Source organism: Hyperolius riggenbachi, chromosome 3 (genome assembly GCF_040937935.1).
Source record: "Hyperolius riggenbachi isolate aHypRig1 chromosome 3, aHypRig1.pri, whole genome shotgun sequence".
Classification (NCBI taxonomy): domain Eukaryota; kingdom Metazoa; phylum Chordata; class Amphibia; order Anura; family Hyperoliidae; genus Hyperolius; species Hyperolius riggenbachi.
The window spans coordinates 314,654,025-314,666,831 of NC_090648.1; the positions used below are offsets into that span (position 1 = coordinate 314,654,025).

Sequence of the window (12,807 nt, forward strand, 5' to 3'; positions counted from 1 at the left end):
GCTTATTATCTCAAGTGTCTGGCACTGTATTTTTTTTGCAGATGACAGTTCAAAAGTTCACTGGTCTGCTTTGTAAAATCATTTAGAATGCTGAGTACTGTGTAAACTGCATATATTAGAGAATAATGCAATGTTATAAAAAAAAAAAACCCCACTATAACTGAAAATAAAAATATGAGAATATTTTCTTTGCTACTAATGTTCTAGTAATTATTCGTACTACACAACCAATTCATTTTATCATACATTTTCTTTTTCGTTTTAGTGTCTCTTTAAAGAGGAGCTGTTAGGTATAGGGTCTCAGAGGAAAAAAAACACATATATCAGTAGCTAAATATTGGCTGTACTTACATTACATATGCATTTCACTGTCCACGTTTGGATTTCACTGAATTTTTATATAGTATTTGCAGAGAATGATGCTCCTGACAGCTCATGGCAGGTTCCATGTTTGTCTGTCTCCTATGAAGCCAATTGTGATGTCATATCCTCCCTGCTTCCTGATGATTCGACTCACAAAAAAAATCATAATGGACAACACTACTGTGCAGTGAATATTAATTAGCCATGTGGCTAGGAACAATAGCGGACTCATTCAGTATACTCTAATGGAACATGTGCCGTGTGATTTTTCAGTGCTGTGAGTTTAGGCTGCTGTTACAAGCTGCTGTAACATGAGCCTGTAACTTCTCACTGTGAAAGCAGCCTTAGGGCGGGATAGGGAAATGGAGGGGATGACCCAAGGTACTGCAGTGGGGAGAAGAAGCAGCCCCAGAATGCTTTGCAGTATCTGTTATGCGTCCTGCCGGCCTCCTTAGGAGCTTGGGAATAACGAGCCTTGCTGTTCTGATTTTTAACTTCAGTATTGCATTTTTGGCTTCCTTCTAAACTGTTTAACACAGGAGAATAGAGGTTTAAATTAGTTTTTGCAGCCTGACAGTTACTCTTTAAAGCAGATATTCAGCCTGTAACTAAAAATCCAGCAGCCTTCCTGTAAAAGAAAGTCATAGTTACCTGCGCTACCTTGTCCCTCAAAGCCGTCCCAAAGACCCCGAATCACCCGACTTCTGGTGTGTGGCCCCTCCCCCCCACTCAAAAATAAACAACCTGTATATATTTACTCTATTTCGATAAAGTAAACAGAATGGCGGTTTCGGGGGGGGGGGGGGTAGGGCTGCACACTGCATGTGATTTCCGATTTTAATCAGTTTTTACATCCGATTCCGATTTTTAATAATTACTGCATGCTGCATTTTTTCCTCCGTTTTTCTGTTGATTGCATTCAGGGAAAATCGGAATTGCAAATTGGAATCAGTAACGGAATTGGAAAACTGTTTTGTAGTGTGCAGGGAGCCTTAAACATTCTGTATTTGTGAGGCATTAAAATCAATGGCATAATCAGCTTCCGTTCTATTGTGCATAACGGAGGTGGGGGCATTGGACTGCAATGGACATTGATTCCTTCAGGTGAAGAATTGACCTGAATGGCTCAATATTTTCTGTAAAACAAAAAACTGCAGACAGCATATATAGCATATAAAGCAATCAGTGTGCCTCCCAGAAGCGACAGTAGGTTTTACTGTGCTACATAAGAGACATTGGAAGGCATCTTAGAAATATTATTTTAATTAAAGATATGAAAAGTAATGGAATGTGGGAATGTAGAGAGGAACATATGACTGAAACATATGGTTTTTCAAAAAACGAAAACAGAATGTAGAAGAAATAAGCACATCTATGTTTACAAGGAAGCCTATTCCCTTCAGAAAACACTAAGCATATTAACACTTCTAGAGCCACGATTAGTGCAAGCTGTGTAAACTAGACATCCCAGGAGTGAGCTATATCGCGTGCTGCATGCATTACTTGTTATCAGGAAACACATACAGAGCAAAGTCCAACACTCACCCTGCACTGCATAATCTTGGCATCTGGTCTAGCCTTGCTGCATACAGAATCAGCTACCAATGTAAGAATATACATATACAAGCATTTGCATGCATTCACTAGTTCATTAGTATTACTTCAAGCAAATGTTAAGTCAGCCTGAAATAAAATAGATACTCACCTATAAACAGGGAAGGCTCTGGATCCCAGAGTCTTCCCGTTCCCCTGTCCGTGCCCTCGGTCTACTGCTGTCCACCTGTGAAAATCTTTGCCTTTGGGAGTCCTACAAATGCTTTTGAAGCAGTTTTGTCATCAAATGTTACCTGACGAGTGCATCCATCCTGCCCATACATGAGCGCTCACTCATCTGTATGCAGTATGGACCTGCTCATCTTCGGCAGTACTCTGAAAAGCGAGAACTTCCGAAGTCTTCACAAGGCCTCTTGAAGGCATATCCAATTTTCATGGAGTGACAGCAGTGGACCACGGGCACAGAGAGAGGACCGGCTCTATGAGATCCAGAGCTTTCCCTCTTGCGTACTTACATATACAGTCATATACAGAGCTACCATAGGAAAAAATGGGCAATTGCCCCAAGGCCCCAGAGCCTGTAGGGGCCCCCAAAGTGTCCCTCCCCATCTTAACTGTTGCTCCACAGGGACTCTGCAGAGTCTGTTAAGTTGGGCGTTGATTGGGGGAGGGTCAGTAGCCAGCTCAGGGACCCAGGAGGGAAATTTGGCTGCAACAAAGAGCCTCTAATGATGCTTTTTGGTCGGGAGATGTCTGTTGGGGGGCCTCCAGGCTAATTTTGTCCTAGGGCCCAATTGTTACTTGAACCGACCCTGTATACAGTATATTCACGCCGCTGGTGAGCTGGGTGCAGGGTGAGCCAGGTAACTGCTCACGCTGCTGCCGCTCAAATCCCTGGCAATGATATATACTATTCCCCCTCCGAATAGTATCAACTCTGAGGGATAATTAGGAGTCCGACGGTCACTGGAACCCCGAATTACCCTTGTGTAGGACATAGAGTACAGCACTTGTGCTAAAACAGCACCCATATTTGGTGCTCGGCTCCTGGTACTAAGCTTTGAAACAACCTGCTTTGTTCACTCTCCATAGGGGAGTATCTAACTTTTTTTTTCAGGATAGCTTTACTACTACTTTAAATCTACTGTACCCATTTAAAAACAGATTCAATAAAAGTTACACAGTTGGAAGCACTTAACTTGATAGGACTATAATTATCCAAATTAAGATTTAGAAATGACAAAGGCCTCAATTCACTAAGCTTTATCAAACACTTTACCGAACGTTTGATAATTTACCTCATGGGTAAAATCTAATTTTGTATACACTAAGGTGTTATATATTTATGAAATGTTTTATCGATAAAACATTCAATAAATTTGTAACACCTTAGTGAATTCAAAATTAGATTTTACCCATGAGGTAAATTATCAAACATTCGGTAAAGTGTTTGATAAAGCTTAGTGAATTGAGGCCTTGTGTCCCCTGCTGTATGCAGATAAGAACATTTCAAGAGAGTCTCCAGTCTCAGAAATGGAGCAGTACAGCTGTCAGTGTAGTCTTGCTGATAGCCCACAGGCTGTTTTAATTAAAAATAGTTCTCACAAAATCCTGCAGCTGCAGTTTGAAAGCGAATGTGCCCATATAAAGTTCCATGGTACCTAACCCTGATTAAGTACTCTCCAAATGGAACAGGTAAGAGGAAACCTTTATAATTCAAGAATTTGTTTTTGGAATAGCATAACTTTTTATTTAACGTTTAAGTAATTTACAAATGGAGATTTGCAATGGGAAACAAATAAGTGCATGTGTGTTAACTTTAATTAACCAATCATGTACAGAAAATTCTGACCTTGTTAAATTCCCTTTCACTTGACTGGATGTTTGTGATCAAACCTTCACTTTACTACTCTTCCCTGAATGTTTCAGGATAGGTTCACAGTGGTCAGTTGCATAACACATGCGTTATAATGACTGAACTGTAATGGAGACTGGCCATAAACTTTAATACAAAGCCTGTATGCAGCGAGTTAGAATAACACAATCCATTACAATGCAGCACTGTGAACAGACTGCATGGGCAGCGAGTTGACATGCAGAATTATTTTTCAACGCAAATGACCACTGTGAACAGAGCCTCAGTCAGCAAGTCACGCAGATTGCATGCCTGTACATCCAGCTTCCTTCTATTATCCATGGGTAGGTAAAGACACGAAGGGGATAGGCTAAAAGATGTGTCATTGCTGCCATCATAGTAACTATAGCAAGCATAAATGGTTCTGTAAATGCAGCAGAATGTCTACAAGTAAACACAGCACTTTTGCAGCTCGGATACACGCTGGTGGTTATTCTTGAGGGGGAGACATTTCTACAGACCTTTCTGCCTCTTCCTGATCCCTGCTGATTTCTTCCCTAATGCTCTGCAGGTTATAAAAATTAATGATCCTGTTAAGGGGAAAAATACACTAGGCAGAAGCATTTTCCACTATGTGCTATGGAAAATGCATATGCGATTCTGCCTAATGTGTTCCTGCCCTGAAGACATTTTTTTCTTTTTCCTCTGTGAAGGTGGCAGGAAGTTGGGGGTTTTCTCCTTCTATACTGGATCTACAAGGGCAGAACACCAATACTGCTTCTTATCCTTAATGGCACAAATCCTAGGACCTAAAAGCCTCATCACTGAGGACAACATTGTCCTAATGAACCTTAACTCACCCACACACACACCAGGATTCTTGGGATGGGGAACATCCCCTGGAAGCCTGCACCATTACTTCCTTCTTACCATTAACACCACAACCACTCCTGCTCTGTTTTACAAGGATGGAGGCCCATTGGTAGGTATTCAGCTGGCCCTGAGAGAGAGCAGTATGTCCGCCTTGGGCATGATTTAGCAGTATGTTCTTCACTTCTGCAGCTCGGCTTCTACTTCCCAGTCAATTATGCCACAAAGTATCTGTTCCAAGAGAAACACCATTGGGAAGGGTTTTTAACAAATAGCATAGGACAAAGACAAAGAGACACTTGTTATACCCTGTTAATGTTCAAACCAAAATAAAACAATTGTTTGTTCGTGCAATGTGCCTTGGAACTTTTTAGGAGTTGATCAATAATATTAATCCAACTCTAGTTAAAGTGATCTTAAAAAAGTTGCATTTCATTAATCATCCAAAACAACAGAGTACATGAGTATAAAGCTTTTTCAGAATACCTTTAGGGTTCTGAGAACATTATTTTATGCATACATATGCACTAAATGCACTGTAAAATTAGATTGCGCAAACATTGATACATAAGTAAAATTAAAATCAGCAGTAACTTATTAGGCATGCTTGCGTCATCTGACTATACAAGATTGTGATGCTACATTATATGTAGTTTAAGTATATGTCGTGCATATATTGCTAAAACAATGTACTTCAAACTCTAAAAAAATTTTTTTGGTCTAACTATTGGCATGGTATCGCTAATTCTAGCATCATCGCAGCTGACTAGATGATGGTTGGGACAAGGCAGCATGGCAGACAAGGACAATTTTAGGTGTAGGCTGAAAGGAGGTGGCATGGCTGACATAGGGACACCAATAGGCGCAGGCTGAAAGGAGGTGGCATGGCTGACATAGGGACACCAATAGGTGCAGACTGGAAGAAGGTGGCATGGCAGCACAAGGATACTGATGGGTGCAGGTTGGAAGAAGGTGGCATGGCAGCACAAGGATACTGATGGGTGCAGGTTGGAAGAAGGTGGCATGGTTAACACAAGGACACTGCTGGGTGCAAGCTGGAAGAAGGTGGCATGGCTAACACAAGGACACTGATGGGTGCAGGCTGGAAGAAGGTGGCATGGTTAACACAAGGACACTGCTGGGTGCAGGCTGGAAGAAGGTGGTATGGTTAACACAAGGACACTGATAGGTGCAGGCTGGAAGAAGGTGGTATGGTTAACACAAGGACACTGATAGGTGCAGGTTGGAAGAAGGTGGCATGGCTAACACAAGGACACTGTTGGGTGCAGGCTGGAAGAAGGTGGTATGGCTAACGCAAGGACACTGATGGGTGCAGGCTGGAAGAAGGTGGCATGGCTAACACAAGGACACTGATAGCTGCAGGCTGGAAGAAGGTGGCATGGCAGCACAAGGACACTGATAGGTGCAGGCTGGAAGAAGGTGGCATGGCTAACACAAGGACACTGATAGCTGCAGGCTGGAAGAAGGTGGCATGGCAGCACAAGGACACTGATAGCTGCAGGCTGGAAGAAGGTGGTATAGCTAACGCAAGGACACTGATGGGTGCAGGCTGGAAGAAGGTGGCATGGCAGCACAAGGACACTGATAGGTGCAGGCTGGAAGAAGGTGGCATGGCTAACACAAGGACACTGATAGCTGCAGGCTGGAAGAAGGTGGCATGGCAGCACAAGGACACTGATAGCTGCAGGCTGGAAGAAGGTGGTATAGCTAACGCAAGGACACTGATGGGTGCAGGCTGGAAGAAGGTGGCATGGCAGCACAGGAACACAGACAGCAGTAATAAGTGCAGGCTGAAAGGTGTAAACATGGCAGGCATAGGTAAATTGATAACTGTGATAGGTGTAAGCTAGATGGAGGAGGCATGGCAGACAAAAGGAAGTTGATAATTTCATATTTTGTTTAAAATAGCTCATCAGTAAATCAAGCAAACATTTAATGTGCATTCCTGTGTTCCCTAGAATGATAGAACCTTACAGGTCTAAGCAAGAATATCCAGTTTGACAGCACGGCGTGAGTAAGAATAGGGCCTCTTTCGATAAGATGCCCTCATCGCGGTGAAAGGGTCTAGAATGGTTTGCATGCAAAAGATTTGTAAATTTCATGCACAATAGTTTAAATGAGTGCAGATGTCAGTTGTTTTTATCATTTCTAGAGGTTCCTGCTTCATGTGAGTGAGTGCAGAGGATTTAGTTGTTGTTTCCCTGTGGAAAGAGTCTGGCAATGCAGTAAACTCAGCAAAGCAGGCAAGGTGTAAAGGAATGCAAAATATTTTTTCTTCCTACTTTGCGCAGAGTTATGAATTAATCAGTCCGTAAGTGACCAAATAATTATCGGTCTTCCATTAAGTTTACTTTAATTAAGCAGCTGCCAACTGAAGTTGACAATATTACCGGTAAATTATGTGAAGTTTCAAAATGGCTTGTGTAGTGGTACATATGCTATATAGATTTTTGTTGCAACATTTAATGCACATCTAAAGTGAGAGGGATATGGAGGCTGCCATAATTATTTCCTTTTAAACAATACTAGTTGCCTGCCAGTTCAGCTGATCTTTCATGCATCAGTAGTATCTGAATCACACACTTGAAACAAGCATGCAGAAAATGCAGTCAAACTTAAACCGTTTTCTCTGCATGCTTTTTCAGCATCTATGGCAAAAGGTGTTAGAGACAGATGATCAGCAGAATAGCCAGGCGATGTGAATGTTTTAAAAATAAATAAATATGGCAGCCTCCATATCCCTCTCACTTCAAGTATGTACAAACTGGACTTCTACTTAGGCAATCTGCCTCCTTTACATTACATGGTAAAAAAGCGAGTGGGAAATGTGGAGGAAGATAACAGCGCAATATGTCAGCAAGCACGTTTGGCGCCTACAGAGGAGCCAAACGTGCTTGCTGACATATTGAGCTGCTCCTTGTTTTATATTGCCTAAGGAAGCGGGCTTGGACCCGCGAAACGCGTTGCAAAGATTGTTGGAGTGAGAATAAATTGTTTATAACTAGCACCATTGTGTTCTTATTGGGGAGGTAAGTCATCCTTTACCCCCCATTTTAGAAGTTTTTAGAGTGTTTTATTCTTTCTGGCGCCTCTGTTATCTTCCTGAACGATTATCCACTTGTTGGATGGGTGTGATCACCTTTTTCTGTCTACGGAGTGCGACATCTTAGCCTGAGTGGTGACAGGCCTAATATCCCCGCAAGCGCTATCAGTGGTTGCCTATGTCTGGCAACCCATATTTGTGAGTATAATCTTATACAATCAATTTATAATGATCAATCAACAATAATACACTATTGGGGCTCTCGATTTCTCCTTCTCTTTTTTCACATACCAAGAGTGGGAAATGTGGTTTAACCACTTCCCAACTGAGGGGTTTTACCCCTTGACCACCAGAGCAATTTTCACCTTTCAGCGCTCCTTCCATTCATTCGTCTATAACTTTATCATTACTTATCGCAATGAAATGAACTATATCTTGTTTTTTTCGCCACCAATTAGGCTTTCTTTAGGTGGGACATTATGCCAAGAATTATTTTATTCTAAATGTGTTTTAATGGGAAAATGTGGGAAAAAAATTATTATTTTTCAGTTTGCGGCCTTTATAGTTTTTAAATAATGCATGCTACTGTAATTAAAACCCATTAAATGTATTTGCCTATTTGTCCCGGTTATAAAACCGTTTAATTTATGTCCCAATCACAATGTTTGGCGCCAATATTTTAATTGGAAATGAAGGTGCATTTTTTTCAGTTTTTCGGCCATCCCTAATTACAAGCCCATAGTTTATAAAGTAACAGTGTTATACCCTCTTGACATAAATATTTAAAAAGTTCAGTCCCTAAGGTAACTATTTATGTATTTTTTTTAATTGTAAATTTTTTTTATTTTTTTTTTAATTACAAAAAAAAAAAAATGGGGAGTGTGGGAGGTAAGGAGTTAATTTTTTGTGTAACACTAATTTATTTCTATGTAAAAAATGCTTAAGGGTGTAATTTACTATTTGGCCACAAGATGGCAACAGTAACTTTTTTTAATACAACCTGCAAGCGTCCTTCCGGACCCTTGCAGGAAGTACTAGGAGGCTGAGAGTTTGGTTTTTTTTCACAATGATCGCGCTGCTCAGCGGAGCAGCAGCGGATCATTGTGGGGCTTAGATTAAAGAACGGGAATGGATTTTCCCATTCATTGATCTCCGGGCGAGCGGCGGGCGGCGTGTTTACCGGCGGGAGTGCACGCTAGAGCGAGCGGGAGCGCGGAAAGTACAGATTTCTCCGTCCCTGGGGGTTACAGGATGGAATAAGGGACAGAGAAATTCGTACGGGCGGGGGTAAAGTGGTTAAGGCACATTTCCACTGAGAGCCATATGCAAATTGCTAGTGATTTTTAAATCGCTAGGGTTGCTACTTTTAAATTTCAATTGCTTTTATGTTAAATGCAAAATCGCAAAATAAAATTAATGAAAAATTGCAATCACTTCCATTTGTGATTTTCTTTTGCGCTTGCTAGTGGAAAAAAAACCCTTTGGGTTCTGCTACTCACATCTGCCAACTAACTGACCATTGTTTTAAGTACTTATCTGGCTAATCTGTAGAAGTGCTGCATTATCATACCCTCTGTAGCTACTCCAGCCTCAGCTCTCACTGCTCTATTACATAAACAGGATTGTAGCACAAATGCTTTTTTTCCTTAATTCTTCTTCAAAGATCCAACCAAAAGCAATTCTGTAATCCTCTTGTGAAGCAGGAAAGAAATTATATTTGCCATTGCAATTTAATGTCTTCAAGGCTGAGCAAAGCAATAAGACCACAGAGAGCGCTCTTTTTATTCCAATGAAACCAATCATGCTTTAGTTGAATAAAATAAGTTGTTGAAACCCTCTGTAATACAAACAGGTTCATCACGTGTTTCCAGCTTTCCAAGCAGCAGAAATGCAATGTGCTGAATGAGATAAAAGATAACAGCTGACAGCAGTTGCTTGGTATGCTTACAGAATCAGTCCACTAAAAATGAATCTTTTCTTTCTCGTTTGTAGATGCTGTGTCAACACTTGTACACACGTTAGATGGTTCTCACCTGAGGTGACAAACTTGGGACACCTGTACAATGACTCTTGATTCCTCTTCAACGCCACCCACCGGTGCATCGTTGAGGGGTCCACTTCCTCCTTCCGGGTTGAAGTTTAACAATATCCCCTCCACAAGCTCAGGTGCATTAACCTCTTGAGGACCGCATTGTTAAACCCCCCCTAAAGACCAGGCCATTTTTCACTTAATAGGCCACTGCAGCTTTTAGGCCTCGCTGCAGGGCCGTCCAACTCAGCACACAAGTGATTCTCCCCACCAACAGAGCTTTCTGTTGGTGGGGTCTGATCTCTCCCCAGATGTTTATTTATTTTTAAGAAATATTTGTTTTCTTATTTTTTAAATAAATTTGTTTATTTTATTTTTTTGTAGCTCCTCCAGCCAGCCAATCAGCGTGATCAGCTGTCACTTCCCTGCTTCTGGAGGGTACAGCCGTGTTACACACCCAGTACAGTGCTGCCTTAGATCGCAGCGCTGTACAACAATAAAAGACGTCAGTTTCCCCATCTAACAGTCTCCCAGCGGTCGCCGATGGGAGACTGAAGGCGGAGCTCTGCCATCAGAGAGGGAATGCGCGCGCACAATCACCCGCAAACCACGCCCCAAGGACCTTCCGCCAATGAGTGTTAGGCAGTCCTGGGGCTGCTGCCGCATCCACGCCCATCGGCGTGACGCGTTCGGCAAGTCGTTTGGATTTCATCCGTTAGCATTCCGGAGATCATCACTGGTCCAGACTGGCAGATTATCACGTCTGAATGCAGGCAGAACCTATTGTCCTCCCAATCATCTGAAGTCTGTTCACGTCAATGGGTATCACACAAGAGCTGTCAGCATCAAGAGCAAGTAATAGAAAGGAGGAAGCCGCACAATAGTTTTCAGGAACAAAACAGCAAGTTTATAGTCCCATTACACACAAATGCAATAAAGATCTGACCAAATGGCCGAAGATCGTTTCGGGGCCCCTGGGGTCCCCTTTGTAAAGTCATAGGACAGAAAAAAACTTTCAGATTCCTCCTAATACTGTATTTTCACTGCCTTGGAATCCTGCACCAGCTGATCCACGCAAGGTGTGCGTTTTTTTGTTTCCTTGGCACCAAGAGCAAGGCCCTCCCATCCAGGGTGGGATTTACCATAAGGCACTGTAAGCTCGTGCCTACAGGCACCTGATGATGTAAAGGCAGCTCACTCCTCCCCCAGAGTGCCTTCCTCCCTCCTTCACTATGCAGAGTTCTGATGAGAGTGTAAATGAGAGGTTACTCACCCAGCTCTCAGCATTCCACTGATGAGATCTCCTTTCAGTCAGAGGCACCTCTAGCCACTTAAAGAGACTCTGAAGCGAGAATAAATCTCGCTTCAGAGCTCATAAATAGCAGGGGCACGTGTGCCCCTGCTAAAACGCCGCTATCCCGCGGCTAAACGGGGGTCCCTTCACCCCCAACCCACCCCCCGCAAAAGAGTGTCGTAGAAAGGTCGCAGATTTATTGCTTCCTGGAGGCAGGGCTAACGGCTGCAGCCCTGCCTCCAGTCGCGTCTGTCAGCGGCGCATCGCCGCCTCTCCCCCGCCCCTCTCAGTGAAGGAAGACTGAGAGGGGCGGGGGAGAGGCGGAGATACGCGCTGACAGACGCGCGTGGGGCAGGGCTGCGGCGGTTAGCCCTGCCCCAACCAGGAAGCGCTCCCCCGCTGCACCGAGGGGGATTTAGGGGTGAAGGGACCCCCGTTAAGCCGCGCTATAGCGGCGTTTTAGCAGGGGCACACGTGCCCCTGCTATTTATGAGGTCTGAAGCGAGATTTATTCTCGCTTCAGACTCTCTTTAATACTGAGGTTCCTCTAACTACCTAACACTTGGGTGCACATCTAGCTACTGAATATTGAGGGTACTTCTGGTTACCTAATACTAAGGGGCACCTGTAGATGCCTAGGACGGGCAGGGGAAGTAAGGGAGAAGTGACAGCTGGGCCAGCCAGCACACTTGCGAGGCGGTTCAGTGGGGGTTTGTAGGTTCATGGAGGGCGAAGTCTAAGGTGCCAGGATATCTGTGCCTATAGGCTCCTGTGAGGTAGATCCAGGCCTACTCCCATCCATGGACCAGACAGTCCCCATCTACTGATTTAGATTTGTATAAAATGAGGTTATAGTACCTTCTCAAGAGAGAAAAATTACCACAATGATCCTTTTATAATTAGATTCTCTGACATTATCGGCTGCCTTGACTGAGTTTCATCTAGCGTGTGTAACGAGGCTTTAATATGGTACCTCTGTTGAGAACAGATACCCCCTCCCCCGAGGAATTATATATGATGAACAGTATTAATGTTTAAAGCCAAAATTTAGACATAGATCTAAATATTACATCTGACAGAAGAGTGTCTAAATATGCCAAAATTAAAAATCCTGTTCTAAAAGTTTGGTCAGGTAACGTGAAGTCCAGGGAGCTAACAGCAGAGTCTGTTGGTAGGGATGCTACAGGCCTCGGAATGCTCACTCTGTCCAGACTGCAAGGGACTGAGGCGCACACAGCATGGTCTCAAAAGACTGCATCTGAAGCTTCATAAAAATGTTGCATGTTTTACATACCACTTCCAGTCAGCAAGTAAGCATGTTTCATATCAGCAGCTCTGCGCCGGCTTAGGCCCAGTTCCCATTGGCCTTATAAACGGTATGTTTAGCTAAGCTAAATAGACCAGATACTAACGGAGGTGAACGGATCCTATATTAATCAATAGGATCCCTTTACATTGCTCCATTAGCACAGATCCATTCAACACGTTCTGCCGAACAGACCACAAGTTTGGGTCTACAGATATTTTTACAGATCGATGCGTGCATCCCTTTATAGAACAGAGGGTTACGGATCAAAAACTGATGCCTATTACAAAACTGATCCGTTTCAGTTCTTGATCCATCCAGTGTGAACTGGGCCTAAGGCCCCGCTCACATCATCAAACACGGATGGCCACACACCATCTGCGTTTGTATGCATTGCAGGGCTGATGCCATTCACTGAAAGTGAATGGGTCAGCCGCGCGTTGTTAAAAAACAGGTGCAGCATGCGCATGCA

General features: G+C 43.2%; 1 long non-coding RNA gene across 1 annotated transcript in view; it reads right to left on the reverse strand.

Moving 5' to 3' along the window:
* Positions 1–4,867, reverse strand: part of LOC137563786 (uncharacterized) — a 30,632-nt gene extending 25,765 nt beyond the window's left edge. The window contains exon 1 of the long non-coding RNA XR_011030437.1: positions 4,703–4,867. This is a non-coding gene — a long non-coding RNA (uncharacterized lncRNA). The remainder of the gene's footprint in view (positions 1–4,702) is intronic.
* Between the last annotated feature and the right edge of the window lie 7,940 nt (positions 4,868–12,807).